The sequence below is a fragment of the Trichoplusia ni genome, chromosome 2 (assembly GCF_003590095.1).
Source record: "Trichoplusia ni isolate ovarian cell line Hi5 chromosome 2, tn1, whole genome shotgun sequence".
Classification (NCBI taxonomy): Eukaryota; Metazoa; Arthropoda; class Insecta; order Lepidoptera; family Noctuidae; genus Trichoplusia; species Trichoplusia ni.
Genome location: NC_039479.1, coordinates 19,771,735 through 19,792,053, shown reverse-complemented (window position 1 = coordinate 19,792,053; position 20,319 = coordinate 19,771,735). Strand labels below are relative to the sequence as shown.

The following is a 20,319-nucleotide window of genomic DNA, read 5'->3' as shown; positions in this document are numbered from 1 at the left end:
AATAAATATATTTTTTATGTTTTTGTCCAATGAACAGGAATATCTTAATGAGGTCAGGGTTCTAGCAGACATCCAAATATTGATTTAACTCAAAACTCTTGAATTCTAGGTTTAGAATGGGTGTTATGGCTCTTACAAATGAAATTCTTCTGTTTTTTTAACGTATAAAGGCTAGTCATTTATGGTGAGTAAATTACAAGATTATCGCCATTCAGCAGTGGACGGCGATAGGCTGAGATGATGATGATGATGATGATGATGATGATGATGAATTTATAAGATTACTAAATTAAATAAGGTATTACCTCTGCACACAATTAACTGCTTTATAAACAACAATTGTATTTTTTCAGTTTCGCTGTTAACTGCCCCCGCCATGATAGCCGGTGTAAAAGGTACAACTAGAATTGAACCTGCTCCTATTACGAATGCCGCATGGAACTAAAACAACATTTCAGGAATTTACTCATAGACGTCGCTCCCGGTGTGGAAGAGCGACGACCGCTCTCAGTCATGCTTCTACATTGTCAATAGTATAATTTAAGGAGTTGTTATTTTTTAAGAAGAAGAAGAATAAAGGAATTTAGTCTTTGTGTCACAGGGGTTACCTTCCTTCAAGTCACACTTCCCCAATGGTTTTGAAACCCATGTGACGACGGCTTGTACGTTTTGCATTTCGAAAATGAATACTACTGTACTCCCACATTTTTAAGGTTGTCGTTGAAGCTTCAGTGCCAGTAGTTATTCAGTGTAAAATGATATAATGTTCACGCTAATTATTTAACAAAAATTACCTCATGTAAATGACCAATCAAATTGCTGTATACCGTGACCATTATTTTAGGAAAAACCAGTGCCATCGACACAAAAATCTGTAAAATAAATTAAAAAAAAACATCATGAGCGATAATGTGTATGCAAGAAGTTGAAATAATCATAAGAGAGTTCAGAAACCCAAGCCTGCTTATCACCCTTGCCTTGACCCAACTCTCTTGGGGTCGGCTTCCAGTCTAGTTGGATGGAACTAAGTACCAGTGCTTAACAAGGAGTGACTGCCTATTTGACCTCCTCAGCTCAGTTACCTGGACAACACAATATACGTTAGTCAGACTGGTTATCAGACTTTCTGGCTTCTCACTGCCCATAAAGCCTGTCAAAGATGTTTCAGTAACAGCAGGCTCCCAAAATTTAGCGTGCCCTTCACAACACAAAGGAGCTCGTTGTGACTTAGATGGTCTACGACTATACCAAGTGCAGCTTAACCCGTGAATGAGCAACTGGTGAAGTCATAGTTTTGCCACGAGCTCCTCAGAGAACTAAGCCTATTGAAGAAGTGAATGAGAGACAGCGCACTCTAACTCTCTCACTCAACTCAAGTAAACCGGCCTCTCTCTTCCACACATGCAACATCCTTAAACCGGTATAATTCAAAATAGTATTTTTCACGAGACTTTACTTTTAAAATCCTAACTGTGAATGATATCAAAACACGTTTTATATTTACCATCAATTTCATCGGAGTTTCAATGTGACGTAATGTTTTTAATAAATCTTTATAAATCACCATAAATTTGTTTACTTTATATTTCAGCTCTTTGATGTCACCATTGAATGTCCTCATCGCTGATAAGTCAGTTTTACATTGCTTGCGTAGAGCCTTTAGGCGAAAAAGCAGTAGCTCGAACACAGTGGTTTTAGTGATTTGCCCGGAGACCACCAAACAAAACGTTAATCTAGTGAATATATTGTCTACTTTGCACATGTTTGGATTGGTAAAGCAAATTACAATCGTCAGAATGATATTTCCTGTTAAGATTATTAACCATAAGATTCTAGAAAATAAAGCTTCGCAGGTTGGTTTAACGCCCAAAGCAAAGTCAATGTTTTTAAGACTGTTATGATAATCAAGCAAATATTCGCCGTCATAGACCAAATTAGCTATGAACATGATTTGAAATTCGAGGAATACTAAACATATAAGAATACCCACTGGGTCTAATGCCTCGAAAAGCGGCGGGGCTACATTTACACACGCAACCGATGCAATGAAAACGCAGTACAGTCGCGTAACAATTCTGATGTATCGGTTTTGGCTGACGTCGTGGTGTAATCCTCCCAACAGACGAAATAACATGATATGTCGCAAAGAGAACAAATGTGAATCCAAGAATTTCAGGCATTTATTTTTCATTTTTGGTGGTAAGGAACGTCGGACGTGTATTAAGAATAGAACGATACTGTGCCAAGTAAGAAATTGTTTTACCTATTCGATGGTATCGGAAAACCCGATAGTCATCAGTGGTCAGTGGTAATGAACATTTTTTTATTACAGTGCACAGTAAATAGCTATGTTATTTTAAAATATATCAGTGAGTAATATAATTTGTAGTTTCTTTATATATAGGTCTAATTTTACCTTATTGCTTTGACTGCTCGAATAGCCGAGTAGATAGGTCGCTACCCAATGAGCTCTAAGCGAAGTGTTGCGCGTTCGAACCCCGCATGGAACATGTATTTGTGTGATCCATGAATACTTGTACAAGGCGTCGATTTTCAATTGAACATTTATGAAATGCAACTCGACGGTCTTTCTAGCGATTTAAACAGATCATAAAGGGCAACAGCGTCTGTTGACAACTGACCACTGACATATTATGTTATCAAATAAATACAAGACTATTGCTACAAAAAAATTGCCAATTTGGCGTCTGAAATCAAAGATATTACAATTTCCAGGATGTTTTACGTTTTTAGATTAAAGGCTGTCGCTAGAGCTAGGAGGTCGAGTATTTAATATTCTTAATTGTTAAGCTAGTATCATCTCACGGCCTGCGGGCGTGTCAGCACCTCATTAACTAATTCTATACAAATTGTGAAAAAGAGGTGCACTCCTACTGCATAGTGCGCTGTGCCACTTCCATAGATACAATAACGGCAGACCCCCGATGACGTTATATTTGCGTTACAAGTATTCGAACTTCCGTATTTGTGCCCATAATACAATGCGTTCCGTACTATCATTTCCTGGATTATAAGCTTACGGAGATCAAGAAAGTGTTCGGTTCTTATTCTATGGTAAATGATCGTTTTCTCTGATAATGATGATGAGCCTTTGAGGATTTTTTTTCTATCGTAATAGTCCCACACATATTTCTTCTGATAATACCTACTTTAGTTTTCATTTAAACAACTTAAATGAAAACGAAAGTATTATCAGAAGAATTTTGCTTCTCTAATCAGGTGAAGTGAGAATATTCAAAAAGATTAAAACGATAATTCCTGAAAATAATACTTACTATCGTTCTGCGTATAAAAAAAGAAATGAGAGAGACTGCAGCAAAGGTGACCTAGTGAGCAAAATTAGACGCAGTTGAGTTGGGATCAAAGGGAGGCGGCCGGGGGCGGTACCGCGCCTCGCTGCGGCCCATAATCAAAGAATAACAGGTCAACTTACGGCAGACAAGAAATAGAGGAAACAATCAGGCACCGCGCTGACGACCGACAGTTTGTCCACTGGAATGACCGCATTTGACTGATGATTGTAAAGGCATTGGAACGAAAGGTCAAATCTTCTGGGTGGTTACCATCAACGGGAACTAAAAGGTTTTATTATTTCAAAATCTTCTATTCTAAATTTATAATGACGGAGTTAACCATGGGGTGGTTGAGAGAAAATAATATTTTCGGGACATTAATGTGTTATACCTGCCCGCAATAGTATGACCATCACTAATAAATTTCTAAAAAGTGTCCAAGAATGTACATGCTTTAACAAATTGATCGCCTGACGAACATCCCTTTACTGCTCTGAACCTTACGATAAAATGTTCGTCTACTAATTTCGAGGTATTAATATGAACTATGCAAATAGCCGCGATCTGCGCCGCGCGGCAGGATGCGCCGCGTGGCCTGTGGTCCGCACACGGATGAAGCTATATCTCTGAATTCCTACTAGTTTTGTTTGTTTGTTTACTGCACACTCTGAACTATACCGAATTTTACTCTTCCCACAAACGTCGTAAATCACGCGAGCGAAACCACAGGAAAATACCAGTTATATCCATAACACAATACTGGCTCGTTTCACGGCTTCGTAGTTGAGATTTTTATTTCATTAGCGAAGTGTAAGTGGGTCTTTTTGTTGGAAAGTGGTCCCTAACAATGAATCTACCTCGCAACTGAGTGGAACACTGAGTGAGCTAAAATCGAAAATAAAAGCTTAAAGTACGTGTTTTCTAATGATTTTGCTTGAGATGTTGTTAGGGATTTAAAATTTACAAAAGGCAGGTAGACCTTACCGTATAAGAAGTGACGTTGGTTCGATTTTTCTCCTGTTTGGCATGATTCAAGGAGTATTTGCTTTACTGAGTAAATGGGGCTGAATGAGTGGAATCCAACGAGGCTTAAAATCAGATAAGCCAGCCCAGTCCCTTCGAGTTTATCTAGACGAATCTGTCTTCACATTTTTCCCTTTGATTGTATGAATAGGGAAAGAGGCTTTTTGTTACTGAACCAATTTTACGCAATTTTACGAACGTAAGGAAAGAGACGAAAATAACACGAATGTAGTGCAATATAACATCACTGACTGAACTAAATTGTCTGTTATAGCTACTTCTACACATTTTCTTTACTAGTAACAATTACGATGGGTACATAAAACTGTGCAACTTTAACTTCAAGGAGACTTTAACATAAATACTTGACTGCATCCTTTGTAGCTTACATTATGATCTCTTATCTGAAAAAAAACAAGACAGAGCTACAATAACTTTGCGACAGAATGTTTACGAGTTTAGTTAAAAAAAATCATCGGTGACTGTGGAAACTGAACTTGTACATTTGCATAGTTAATCAAGCCGCTAATAAAACTCTCGACTTTTTGTCTGAAACCCTTCGTTACGAGTGACTCTTGTGTGTCTTCCTATTTGTAAATCAAAGATTTTAGGCAGTTTTTGTTTTTTGAATAGTGAACGAATAAACTAATAAAGTTCCTGCGACATAAACTGTTGCACGGTCAGCTGATAAACTAGTACGTAGTTCATTTACTATTGGTTTTAGAAAAAGACTGCCAGCGTGATGTGCTGAGTTTTGCATCTTAGAGGATCTTAGTACCGGGTGAAGGGAAAGCAATATACCCTATATTGCTATCTTTTTTTGAGCTTTCTAAAAGTGTTACTTAATTACTTTGGTTGTATTTTATATTAATTAATATTGATTTTAGTAGTACATATCTATGGATATAGACATGTGATGACTATTATAATTTATCAGCAATTGTACTCCGCCAAACAATATCTCACATTCTTTTTACATTGAGTTTAGTTTGGAGGTAATGAGTTCGAAAAGCTGAGTGGCTTACATGAAGCTATGGACAATAAAATGTCAATTTACAGAATAACACTAAGCACCGCAAAAAAGTTCGTAAAGAAAGAAATGTGAAACTCTTTCGAGTTTATGCATAATGTAAGTTACCTTAAAGTTTTATGTCAAGGAACGTAATCTCGAATACTCACAGTTAGAGTAACATTCAGAACTTATAGGGATCATCTTCGGATATGTTATTCATAAAAGCATTGCAAATCTGCGGGTGCGGCGGCACGCGCGCGTGATACAGAGTGATATCAAACGCCTGACACCGATAAGGCCATACGCAGTCCGATTCGCTTTCGAACAAATGTATTTCCAATTTTTTCGACGTACAGGGTATGTAATAGAGAGTATTTTGCGGGGTCCTTTTCTTATTTTTTACGAGCAAATGCCGGTCGGTATTACGTCGACATGTGGCCAGGGTTCGGTTATTATTTTAGGGCTGGTTCGGCGGTTCGGCTACGTTCTGCTTTATTTGTCTCATCTTGGGTAAGAACGTGAGCGACGAACGCACAGTTATAAGGATTAGTTTTTTCGTTGTGTAACAGAATATTACGTGGATAAAGATTTTCATAAAGATGTACATGTGTTACACTGAACTGAAGATCACTGTGTTCTACTCAAAAGACGTGGTTAGAAGAATGTTTCAAAGACGTGGTTTTACTATATGAACATGTATCATAACACTACATACCTCTCAGTTTTTTATATTAATTAGCGCAACATTTAAAACATTTTTTTATTTTCTGATCAGATTGTACCATCGCTTCGTCCCAAATTGGTGGTATCAATATAAAATGGCTAACATCAGACAAGCACTTTACAAACAAAGTTGTGATGAAACGCCCTCGAAACTTGAACTGTGCTCACAAATCGACGCATAATACAGTGCAAGTAGGATTAGCCCAGTTCACGAACTGCGCTAGACTTGAGAACAGCTAGTTAGCCCAGTCCATTGGTAGCCTACGCAGAGTTCTAACATATGTACTTGTAGTTAGTTTGGTGAGGTTTAAATTAGATGGGAATGCTTTGGACTTATTTAGGAAGTAATTTGATTCTGTTTAGCCTTGTAAGCTTTACAATGTTTTATTATGTATATGGAATAGTACATTGAGGCCTACGTTATTCTGAATACCTACTTATGCAGGAAGTACATTTATCATATTCATTCAGTCAGTTGTTTTTTTTACATTTAAAATGTGTTTTTCACGTTTAGCGCCTGTTTTTTTCCACTTAGCCACCTATCAGATAAAAACTTAATATTTATTTTTAACCGACTGTTTATTCTTACAAGAAATCTTTCTTGTCTTGGCCAAATTCTTACAATTTCTCGCCATAAACAACCGAAGTTCAAAATGGTATAATTTAGACCACTACCGAGTTAATATTCTGCCTTATTAAATCACCATAATATATTTGCCTAAACGAAGGAAAACAAAATATAACGAGGGGATTATTATGTCTCATATTTCGCTTAGTTTCCTTATACATAAGCTAAGTGGGGCTTAAGATGATTTTGTTGTACAGCGCCACGTTTTCCTTGACTGTTATGTATAGATATACTCCCCAAGTGTACTATGTAGCTCAGAACTGGGAAAATACTCAAGCGTTGCCTTTGTTTATGTGGATAAAGGGTGGAATAGGCACGATTACGTATTTAAACGTATGTATACGATGTAAGTGTATTTAAATTTACCAGCTGAGACCCGGACATCGGCTAGCTTTCTTCACACCCCCATCGGTCGTAGCGTGAAGTTTTTATCCAATAAATAGACTATACTACACAAATTTATATTGTTAATTGAACGTCCTATGGTTCAACTACACACACTTTTCAGTTTTTTTACTATAAGTAATCAAAGAATATTGAATGAGAACTTAGACATGAAGTTCTCGGTATCGACAGATTTTACAAGATACTTCAGCAAGGAAAATGTGTAATTATTTTACAGAGATTCTGTGTCCAGCTTTCTGCACCATCAGATCCTCATCCTTTGTGAATTTATGACAATCACCAACTCACTGGGACATTAGTAACTTTTCCTTACGTTTGTTTTAAAAACTCCTTGTATTTGTAAAATACGCCTCACTTAAAGAACACCGCTTATTCTATCGCTGACATGAAGTGAGGCTGCAATCGTAATAAAATAGTTGACGTCGAGCGGTGGGCGGGCGGGCGGCAGGCAGCGAGCGACGGGCAAGACCAGTCGGGGTCCAGTGATAACTCTTAGAAGAGATAAAATATCCAATCTCGATGGGATCATTCGTCCGCACCATCTCTTACGAATGCATCTATTTATGATACCTATTCCGTTTACTAATTTTACGTAAAAATAATAAAATACTTGATATAATTTGCGACTGGAACGATTACATTATGTAACCCAAAATCCGAGCAGCTGAGCAAATCTATTTTTGATTTGACTCCAGGCTCTTCAGTGAGTCACTCCACATTATTCACTTAGTAAGAGAAGAGTTTTACAAAAAAAAACTATTTTACTCGAAACAAGGATGAATTGAAAGATATTTTCATTTGTTTCACAAAATCACTCTAAAGTGTCTACACTTATGTAACGACAAAATAAACGCTGTAAAATTCTCATACCAAAATGGCTTTCGATAGACCAGTTAAAACTTTTGAATACGGTTCCAAAATAGTTGTCACTACCACGTTGAAAATAAGTACAGAAGGTTAGCAATCTTTTCGCATTTCACGCAATGAGAGAAGACAAAATTTTCGTTGTTAATAATAAAAACACCTAGATAAACATTGATTGACACTGATTTTATAAAACTGAAAAATTTAAAAGTATGAGAATACATTTTTGTTCCTAGCATTGTACCAAAAAAAGGAAAAAAATGTAGAGTGTGAATAATAAGTTATGATAATTATGATAAATATATTATCATAATTCAAAAGACTCAAAAACCTTAACAAGTTGCAGAATTCATTTGAACACTCGAATCGTGGAAAAAAAAAACTGACGATCCAACCCATAACGACTACTTTTGATAGAGAAAGGTTTAATCTAAAATAATACTATACATGAACAGTATAATTGTAGACTTAACTTATCTACCATATCGTATCACCCAATACAGTGTTCCCACAAATATTCCCACAATCTTTTCAAACCCAACACTCACAATGAGTTTATTGCGATGCGGTTCTCTGTGGTACTCTGTTTGATCCGTTCGCTGTGCAAAGACGAATTGCAGGTTATTGCAGTCATATTGCGACTACCTGATAAAGGTACCGGAATAGACGAATATTCTGTTCCTGATGTGGTGAAGGAAAATGAACGGGAATGTTAGTTCTGGAAAGCATCGTTGTATCAGTTGGTTACAGCTATGGAGTAATACATTGTGAATATTTGTGTCAAAATTGAGAAAAATTGTGACATGTACTTTTTTTGCCAAGAAGAAGTACCTGCTCATGTAGCCCATAAATTATCGCTACTCCAAGTAGCTAAAGCCGGAGAAGAAGCAGGTTTGATAACAGCATGAAAAACAAGCGGTGAGTTCTGTTTTTACCTACTACGAGTATGTTTTAAACTAATTTTGTAAAATTAGTTTAAAACAAAGTACCTAATAGTTTTAAATAGTTTCATAATGATTCCATGACCTTCCATATTTGAATAGAATAGCCAGAATCGTAGTTGAAAATAGAGAAAGAGTTGATAACAAAGGAACTATTTTAGAGTTCAGCTCAAAAACCCTCCGTCGACGCGACAGCTTGTTAATGCTTCAACAAAGAGTTTGTCCCTTGAGTCTGAATGAGCACTACGGAAACCTATCTTCCTAAACTTTCGTATTTTACCCGTCTTTGTCAGTGCTCCCTTATTATACAGCAAACTAAAGAAAAGACAAAAACAAAGCAATACCCTAACAAAGTTTAAATGAACAAACATTATCCACCGCTCGATATACATATGTATAGTGTGAAGATAGTTGTCGCCCATAAACGACGATGTGTTACCCCGCACATAATACAATGAGGTATCCTTAAATGTAAAACGGTGCTACTCCGTGAGTCGTTGAAACCCCTATAAAAATGTTAGCCCGCCTTTCATTACATTCTGGTACGCGATTCTCGAACGCACACAAGCAAAACTACTCTTTATCACGATTGGATTAAGCGGATATTTGCTTGGGGATGGAAACATTTATTTTGCCAAAACGTCCGATCTATTCCTTGTGAATAACCCGCTTCTGGTATTTACTTTGTTTCTGTTACCAGAGTTGCGATTTCAATGGATCCAACTTTAAAGTGTTACATGAGAGATAGGGAGACGTTTTACGATCGTGTGTTAACATACGTGATTGATTTAGGACGCCGGCGTCGATCGGCGCTACAAGAAAAAGGTCCTGACTTATTGTTGAGGAAAACATCGGGATGAAACGTACTGAAACGAGGATACGCGCGAGCATTATTGATGCCTATTCCGGGGAACTGATTGATGGACAGGTGAAGTACTCTTAAATGACTATAATGCAATCTTTTCCTTATCAATAATGCGGAACTAAACGATTTTTCTAAGCAATGGATACAAGAAAGGTGTAGTCTTCAGGTTCTCTATTTAATTTTTACATTTCTCCGATAGGTCTTTTTCATATTTACATTTTGGTAACAGTGCCGCCATGAAATATTAGTGAAGCTTGACCCAAAACGAAGTTATTAGACCCTTCAGCGTCATCAAAATGGACTGCTTTTGTTGGACAACTTTCAGTAAATTGACCTTTTTTATCTACTGAGGGATCGTAATGCTGTAATGGTTATGATCGTTTAAGGGTTGCCAAGTTATAATGAGTGCAGTCTAATCGTAGCCTGCGAGGAATCAATTATAGATTTTAATCGACGTTAATTGAATTGAATCTCACTATCATGATAGCATTATTATAAAACTGAAGAAATTATTTCGCTAAGATCATCATCATCATCATCATCTCAGCCTATCGCCGTCCACTGCTGGACGCAGTGGACGGCGTATCTTCGCTAAGATCCGATACTAAAATTAAAAAAGTAATTTTGTTTTCTATAGTCCATTTATAGTGAAGACTATCGACCAGTAGGAGATTCTCTTGATGTTCGCAAGATATTCATAGTGGTACACTTTATTTTACATGTCTGATTTTCCAGCTTCTAGGATAAGAGTACTTTAAAGATAATTGAAAAAAACCTACTTAAGATGGTTCAGAAGCAAAAAACTTGTAGTGAAACTGTGGGGCACAGCGTATACCTACTTTCACCTTTAAATTACCTATAATTTATTACACAACTGGAGCAGACGATGAGCTTTATAACAAGGTCTAAGTGTATAGAAACAACAACCAATATCCATTAAACCAATTTGCAAAGTATATATTCTTTGCCGAGCATATAACTTAGTTCAACCTATGGCTATTTTCCTTTAAAAACAAAACACGGAGCAAAGTATTACGGACATAGATGGGTTGAACTAAAATCATGATTAATTATTCTCTTTCCGCTCGGCTACTGAATATTTTAATGTATGGCAACACGCGAACTGATGTTAAGAAACTAAAGTAAATAATATAATTGGTAATCACTATACATGTAAGGCTTTTCTACTTGTAATTACTTTGACATCAAAAACTTTGGCTTGGCTCCAGAACTTTTAAGCATTTAAGTGGTGTTAATATCTGATAATTATTGTAAGTACGTATTTATTGATTTTAATTTCCCGATAAACGTTTTTTTTGTTGCTAACCAGTTGATACCGTTATTTAGTTACCGTCAATAGTTTGCATTATTTAATTTCAGTTTATATTTTGTATTAACATGTGTTTTTTTAGAACACTGGGGAAGAAATGTCGTAACATACTTTCGGGTCGCGATCTCTTTCAAAGTCTAGACAATCGATATTCTAAAGAAATTATTTACACATTACGAAAACACACGCATTAAAAAAAGCAATAGTGGTAAATGAAAATCGAAGTTTATTCAAAATATGACTTTATCTTTACCATTCCCATAGATCTAAGAACAACATAATAATAATAAAACGGTGCACAATTATTTCTTACCCATTGCACTCGTATGACGAATACAGTCACTTATAAGGAAAGGGGTACGTCGGCCGGGGTAACAGGGGGCTCACACGAGCCGCGAACACTGCGCCGGGGTAATTGCTGGTGCTAATGTTATTAACAATGCTCTATTAAATGCAACGCCAGCAAGACTTCCCTCTGTTCAAACAGGCTGCTCTTATTAATTTGTCTACTAGATGAAAGGGTGTTGAGGGAATATAGGAAGAAAAAAAAGTGTAATAATAAAAAAAACGATCTATTGCAAGTCGCACTCAACATACTGGGGATTTTTCACCTACGAAATGTATGACCGTATCAACCTATGCTCATTTTTATTATTAGTTGTGACAGCGTTCTTTTTAACTATTGGAAAAGGAGCTCTAAAAGAATATAAGACGTTTCAAACATATACATTTCCGTGTAGTGCGATATACAAAATTGATTAGTATTACTGCCTATTATATCACTGTATATTATTGTATTCTACGTGCGTTAACAACAAACTACAAAAATCACCTTTCTATCATCACCAAATGAATAAATCAAACAAAATTTAATATAATCATTAATAAACATAATCCCTCCAACAACTGCCAAACAAAAAGGCAAACAGCAACAAAATCAAAATTAATGTCAAAACTAGCATCCTGTATAGTTTACAAACTATCTTATGTAGCAATATACGTCCCTTCGCTCACAAGCCCGCACTTATTTCCCTTGGCAGCCATATTACTGCAACTTACAACCAAACTAAACTGAGCCCCCGAACCTTTGGCCAACTTAAAAAATATAGCCACACTACAGATATAGGCAAATTTGGAGGGCTCATCCTTAATTGGTAACTGTCGCGTGTGTGGGTCTTGGTACCCCGCATGGTTATAATTTGCACCTGTAGCCACAGATATTATGTGAGAAAATTTGTGTTACTCGATACCAAATCGTGATATGAAAACTGAATTGTTTGTAAACATGTTTTGATTTTGATTAATATGGGGGGTGTGTTGGTCGCGCATGTTATTAATATAGAATGGATTGAAACATTCGAATTGTAGGATTCTTATTATAAAACATAAAATAAGTTTACTGCTATTAAGTAGTAAACTTTTTTTTTCTTCCTCTCTCCTATACTTTTGCGTGTCCCATAAAAAATATATTGATCTTTAACCTGTTCTTACCATCTCTGTAACATATAAAATGCAATAGAAATTGAGAAAAACTCACAAATTGTATTTAACACCACTAATCAGTTCCGTCCATGAAACTAGTAGGTAATTGAAGATAAAAAATCTAAGAAAAAGTTTACCGCCTCCAAAATAAACGCTACAAATAAACAAACGTGATAGAAGACATAAATATAGACAGACATCGGGCAATAGGTACCAAAAATTACCATCTACTTACACCTCATAAAGCAAGGATATCGTAACTGTGTAAGCGAGGGGCCACAGCTTGCCGTTACCACTATTGTCATTTGACAAGTAAGGGAAGACCTCTGAACAAAATCAAAACAATAACTATACCTCACAAAATATTTCTCGTGAAACTTATCAAACGTCCGCTAATAACCTGCCAATTACTAGATTAGATTCATTCCAGTTTGTATCCTTGTAAATGTATTATAACCCAAAAGTTATTGAATTCGTTAAACCCGTGTATCCGCAAAACAAAACTACATTTATGTTTTAGATTAATAAGAGATTGCTTATAACGAAGGTTAGAGCCTTGATCACCACGCTAGCTCGTTGCGGGTTGGCGATTTCAGATTCTGAATTGAAATCGAAGTTTCCTGACAATGTTTTCCTTGACCATAAGTCAGTAGTGTCTTACATAAATTACGAAAGAACATATGAATTTGAAAAAAACAAATTATACTTTACCTGTGTTGGGATCGAACCAGCACCTCGTGCATACAAATCTACGGATAGAAATATGCATTACTGCACTATTGTGGAAGAGAAACTCTGCTATGAGCAGTGCAGTGCGTTCTCACTCTTATACAACTGCAAATATAATAGTCTAAGACGTGGCGGTAGGCCGGTAGGTTTTAACTCAATATAATATTACTCCTTATACAGCGTGGCGTGGGAGTCTAAAACGAAGAGAATTAATAACGTTTATAATTAACATTCATTAATTTGAATTCGTTAATACGACTAATATTGTTTTATTCCTTTTTTAGGGTCGCACAAAAGGTTATGAACCCTTTGAGTTTGTAATTAACTAGTTTAGACCCGTGAATTTTCCTTTAAGTTTGGTTTCATTTTCTTGCATTCAACCGCACATACAAACGATCTAGTTCATCAATACGTTATTAAAACAATATTAAAAACGTCGCACATACCAAAAAAGAATTGTTGTATCATTGCTGTAAACAAACCTTCATAAATGCAGCACTCATCTTCACATATTTGTTCTCCTAGACTTGCAAGCTATCACAAATATAATCCCTGACACGATACACCTCAACGAGGTCCTCCTATCAGCATAATTCAAGTACTCGTGAACCAGACAACTTAAACAATTCACCCTTCAAGCCAACTATTCATTATAAAGAGGCCGAAGCTGCCTAGTGAAACCCCAATCGTTGACGTTCGTAGTGCGTACCCTAATTCGAAATTGGCCGTAGAAACAATGTTCAAAGTCTGGCAAATTAGACAATTAGACGGTGAAACACTTGAATTCTAAATACCGAGAGACTTAATTATACAATGCTAATTATACGTAATACTTATCTGTGATACAGTTTCAAATTAGAATTGAGTTGTCAAGAGATTTTGAATTTTAAATTATTGTGGTTAGGGTTTGGAATTGAATAGGGGTGTATATGTCCAGTTTTGTGTCGTAGGACAAGATGAATTATCATACTGAATTTTGACATTGGTGTTCTGAATATGTTGAGTCGTTTGTTTGGCTAACTAGTAAAGTTACTACCATATGATATTAAGATGATTTTAGGCTTCACTTATAAACCACTGAAGATCAAACTTAAGCGAGACATCTTATCCGTAACACACTAATATTGAGCTAATTTTATAAATGCGAAATGCGTAATCTAAAAATAAAGTACAAAGTAAGTTGCTAAAGCACTTGTGTTATGGAATTCAGATACAACGAAGGTACCACAAACACCCAGACCCTAGACAATGTAAAATTGTGAATTTTTACATTGACCCGACCGGGGATCGAACCCGGGACCTCAGAGCTAGTGACACCTTGAAACCGGTGCTCACGCCACTCGACCACGGAGGTCATCAACGTGATGTAATTGCATTTGTATTTATGTATGTGTATAATTATGTTAAGTGCTTCTTTCCGCCAAAACAGCGGGAGTGATTTCAATGAAATATATAAGTTATTTAATAAGACTTTGTTAAAGGAGGGTAATGTTGCATATACAACGGACATCGAGGCAGGCGAAGCCACGAACAACAGCTAGTAATAGGTATTTATCTAATTGCGTTGTGTAAAGCCCATAAAGTCTTTATGTTTAGTACATGATAGCCGTAATGATATCATTTGTATGAACATGACGTTAGATGGTATTTGCATCACATTTGCATGGAAACTAGTCAGAAACAACTTTACGAATAAGGAAGTACCGTTTTTAGAAGCCTCTTAAAGGTCTCACAAAAGTACAGTTGGTACACCTATATGAATTTAACCTTAATAAATAATAATAAATGCGGACAACATCACATATGTACATTGTTCTGAACCCAAAGTAAGTTGCTAAAGCACTTGTGTTATGGAATTCAGATACAACGAAGGTACCACAAACACCCAGACCCGAGACAATGTAGAAATGTGAATTTTTACATTGACCCGACCGGGGATCGAACCCGGGACCTCAGAGATAGCGACACCTTGAAACCGGTGCGTACGCCACTCGACCACGGAGGTCGTCAAACCTTTTTTCTTAGTTAAGAAAAGACAAGAAAGTAAGTTGCAGAAAGAATTCCATGGTTCCTTATTTGTTCTGAAATATAATAAATATACAATTTTAGATAACAAAATTGCAATATTTTTATTAATTCTGTAATGATGGTGAGGTCAGACTTTATGCAAAACCATTCAAATATTTTTCTAGGGGATTTGTCGTAACCAGAGGTGCTCTTATATTGCGTTTATATAAAGTTCAGAATACACATAATCAATAAAGTATAACTTTACATGCCACTTATGTAAAGTGTTTAAAATGTATAACAATGTATAGCATTTAGCTAGAGTCATCATTGGCTTAGCCTTTTCCCAACTATGTTGGGGTTGGCTACCAGTCCAACCGGTTTCAGCTAAGCACCAGTGTTTTACAAGGAGCGACTGCCTATCTGACCTCCTTAAGGCAGTTACCTGGGCAACACGATACCCCTTGGTTAGGCTGGCTGTCAGACTTTTTCAAGCTTCTGAATACCTGTAACGACTGTCAAAGATATAGGAATAACAGCATTTAGCTAGAGTATATTTATAATTTCAACTATTAAGCATTTAGCTAGAGTCCATCTATAGAGTTCCAACTATTAAAAATATCCCTAAAAAAATCGACTTTTAAACAAATATTCTTAATTAGGTGACTAACAACAAGATGAATCAGTATACATGTCATATAGGAAGCACTCCACTCCCCTACACTATCAGACACAGTGTCTAAAATGGTAATTAATATAAGCACACATGATAAACAAGTCGACACAGTATGACCTGTTGGAAAGCAGATGTGTGCGTGTCATCTTCTCCGCCCGCGCACTGACTCACTTCAAAGTTAAACAGTGGTGTGATCTCACCTGGCTTTATATGGAAACTGGACAATCTGTGTTTTTGTATTAATGTTCAGTGTAAAAAGTATTAAATTAATTTATTAATGATAGTAGCTGTGAGATTCATGGTGTTTTTGCTCTTCGTCAAACTTCGTAAGGCGATATTGCCAGTTTGTAACACGTATTACAAAAAATATGACGCAATCTTGGTAGGATAGCACAAAATTATAATACTTATAACTCAACTAACTTGGAGTTGCTGCTTGCATGCTTATATAAAAATATTGAAAAGACACGCAACTATCGCGCAACCTGCGTTTATCTTTAAATGCTAGTCATTTTGACTAGATTGCACTGTCTGTGGTTGCAAGAACATTTTGCTCAATATATTAAGTACTAAGTAGTTCTTCCAGACGTATGATTGAATGAGTCCCCCATTTAAACGCAACTTTTGTCATTGATTGTACAAAACACTATTCGACATGACATTTCGCAATAACGTCTGTAGTAATTCACAAATTCTTACCTCTTACCGCAAGATTTTTGATAAATAGAAATCCTCCTACGATCATACAGTCCACACTGATGTTAACTCTGCCTTGCTTGACGCCTTCAAGGCCAAACAGAAGAGATCTTAATTATACTTTGTATGAAATAATCTTGGATTCCAAGAAATGCCAAACACCAATCTCCAAGCTTGTGAAGTGGCGGAAAAGAGCTTCTAAAGCACTTAAGGGTGCCGAAAAACCCTTTTTTAAATAAAGACAGCATACTTATTTGCACATAGTGGTATCTCTTTTCCACAGTGGAAATAGCTCTACATTAAAATTGGTAATAAAAAAGATAAATAAGGGACCACAGAAGCCAGCACTAGCCTCTAAGGCTACTAGTACAGTAACGAGCATCTCCTGTAATTTTGTTTAACAAGAGCACTCTCAATAGTTTTCTTATTTTTATCCTCATTAAAAACTGCGAACATCCCTGCACTTATTTATTAAACTAACTATAACTTCCTGGAACAGTTAACCGACGTTTTTATTGGCTGGAACTTAACCTCTTCGAAATCTTTAACAAGGTATTTTAATATATCTTTTTTTAAAGAAATACTTTAACACAATGAGACAAGTGTTTAGGGTTAAAAAGAAGTATTGTACAGTTTTTTTTTTTTCAAAAGGACTGTAGTTTTAAAAGGTCAGGCTTTCGTAGAAGTGCCACACTGGCCGTCCAGTACCATCGGAATTGCGTCACTCTTGAAATAGCGACACTATCCCAACCCCTTCACTGTTCTGTTTTATTTAATGCTCTAACTCCTATCGTGTACATGAAGGTTTTTTGTAACATTTCTGTCCAGTTAGCCTGAACGAAAGCTGCATTATGAAGAACATTGTATCAAAGTGCACTTAAACTGCTTATTGGCGTCTTCCCTTCAATCTGTCTCTTCTCTTGCGATGCTATAAATCTTCTCGTTAACCGACATCCCTCAGAATGACTTCTAATAGTTACCTTTACCCCAGATAAAGAAAAAAAATAGATCAGAAGGCCTTCCTTTTTCGTGGTATTATTTCGTTTGTGTAAGCGCGACCAGAACTACACGGAGAGCTCTTACTTTCTCACAGACACACATTTCTTTCTAACAAGAATATCCCATATTCGATAAACGTATAATGTTAGTATAAGTGGTAGTGATCAGCCCACAGAAACAGTTCGGACATTATATTTCAAGCCAAATTCAGAAACGTCATCGAATCAAAAAGTTCCACGACAATTTCCAACATAGGAAAAAGCAGGCCAGGTGTGGGACACCTTTATTTTACATATGTATGTTTTAATAATCAACGTTTTATAAATACAAATCTTTGAAGTTGTTTTTTGCCTCATGAAAGTTAAATACACCCCACCACCACTCGCCGATGAGTCGAGTACGACTTATATTTGTTAACCTCTTTAAGACAAAGTTATTATGAAGTTAAGCCCTTGAATACACTCGCAAAGATTAACATTTTATTTTAAATACAGGTGTTTTTACTTCATACATTTAATGAGCTTATAAGTTACTCACATAATAAATGATTTTTTTTAAGATATTTGTATGTCCTTGATAACCAATTTTGACTACAAGAAGTATTTTGTTATGCAGAGTTATTCGTGATGCAGATGCAGGACAAATATTTATTAGGAAGTATAATTAAAATTTGGTCACTCGCGGCTCATGAGAGAGACAAGTGGAAGAAGAGTGGGGAGGCCTTTGCCCAGCAGTGGGACATTCCAGGCTAGTAATATAATATATAATTAAAATTTGGAAACGAAATATTATAAGTTCTTTTCCCGTCTACTCATTTATTTGTATTTTTTATAGACACATGTTAAGTAGCGGTATTTACTATCCAGGTTTAGATAAGCCACTCATTAACTCTCCTTCTTATTCACACATTGCGTGTTGCATTACTAATCTAACTGTTAACTCCTTCTACCACTTTAATGAAGATTTATATACAAATACGTATTCACTTTGTTAGGTAACGCTGAATACACTTACAAGGAAGACTTTTGGCTAATCGAAAGAAAACAATTGATTAAATTTTAAGGTGTAAAATTAAGATACAAAAATTGGTGACAAAAAAACAATGAAAATCTATCATAATTTGTTTATATGTTATTTTCGCATATCTTAAAAGTACTACTAAAAATGTACTAAGTAAAATTTGAGATAAGTAGTTATTTCCTAGAAATTCTTGTGGTTTGTAAGTACCTACATTTAAACCTTTGACAGACTAAGAGGCGAAGTCGAGACTGTTTACGAAAATACTAGATAGAAACTTCTAAGTATATTTAATCAAAATAATGTAAGTAGAAAAATCAAGCAGTCGAGATACATACGACATACGTGCGCCGTGTATTCCCAACGATAAGTAAAGCTCTTGGCGTCGGGACGAAGCGAACCCGACAGACATCGAATGTCAAGATGCAGTAGCTGAGAAAATGGAATTGCTATCCTGATACTACCTTTACTATCTCTCATGCTATATACAAATTATGCTTTTATCTAAAACGTGTGGGACTCTTTGGTGCACACAAAAATGTTCAATCTATGTAATCAATCGAACCTCATTTGGAACTTCGGTTTTTTTCAAACAGAAGTTATGCAAGTCGTGTTTTTGTAATAATGACAGCATTGTTGAATCATATGCAATTCTCTGTCTGTAGCGTTCTAACTTAATGAAACTGAAATAATTTGGGATCTTAAAAAGAAAATAAAGAAGCAAAATCTAGAACTATCTGTAATTAAACTGATTTATTAACAGGGAGTATAGTAATAGTAAATTAATATATTCAAAGACATCCTTTTTCAGTGTAATATAAATATTTCAAAATTGAACTCTAGACTCTTTGCTAGCAGATTTCTCGTTGACCTAGATCCAGGTCTCTACATGCAATATAAAGAATAATTTAATAGAACGTATAGTTAACGCAATATTTCACTACGTATTTTATTACCTGGAAAAGTTTTTTTCATAAAGCTACATACACTTTTGACACGGTGGCTATTAAATAACATAAAACAAGCAAGGCGGGCACGTTCAAACAAATCTAATTTCCCGACTTACGTAGAACATTATAGACAGAGCAAAAGGGAGTAGGTACATACATATAAAATGCACCTCCGAATTTGAATGTCCCGATTTTATTAAGCACATGTCTGACGTTATTTACAGAGGAGTCGGTGATCCCGGCCAACGGTATACGCCTGCGACTCTAAAACGTATTTACCAAAAGCGTATTCATATTAGATTTCCAAGCTCCCAATGCCAGCCGGCCGTATCGAGAATGTCACCGATACATTCAATACTTTATTCGAGTGAGCTCGAGAACGCCGCCGCGACACGGAAGAGTGTCAAATAAATACAGGTTGAAATATATCTCCTGTCGGGTTCTGTGATCCTGGTATATACGTGCCATTTAAACGATGAATTTTTGTTTGGTTTTCGTGTTGTTCGGGTATTTTTTCACGTGGTGCTCCGGGATGTTGTACCGGCGAGACTCAGACAATGTTTTGAAACCTGGTGCGTATTGAATGACTTTTTTTTATTTTGTTTTGTTTGGACTTTGAATTGGTATAATATTTAACTTTTATCGTTCTCGTTTCTTG

The 20,319-nt window shown here is 36.1% G+C and overlaps 1 long non-coding RNA gene across 1 annotated transcript in view; it reads right to left on the bottom strand.

The window, feature by feature from the left end:
- Window positions 1-279: 279 nt before the first annotated feature.
- The window catches only part of LOC113508588, an 84,901-nt gene continuing 64,861 nt past the window's right edge, over window positions 280-20,319 (bottom strand). Inside the window, exon 3 of the long non-coding RNA XR_003402033.1 lies at window positions 280-441. This is a non-coding gene — a long non-coding RNA (uncharacterized LOC113508588). The remainder of the gene's footprint in view (window positions 442-20,319) is intronic.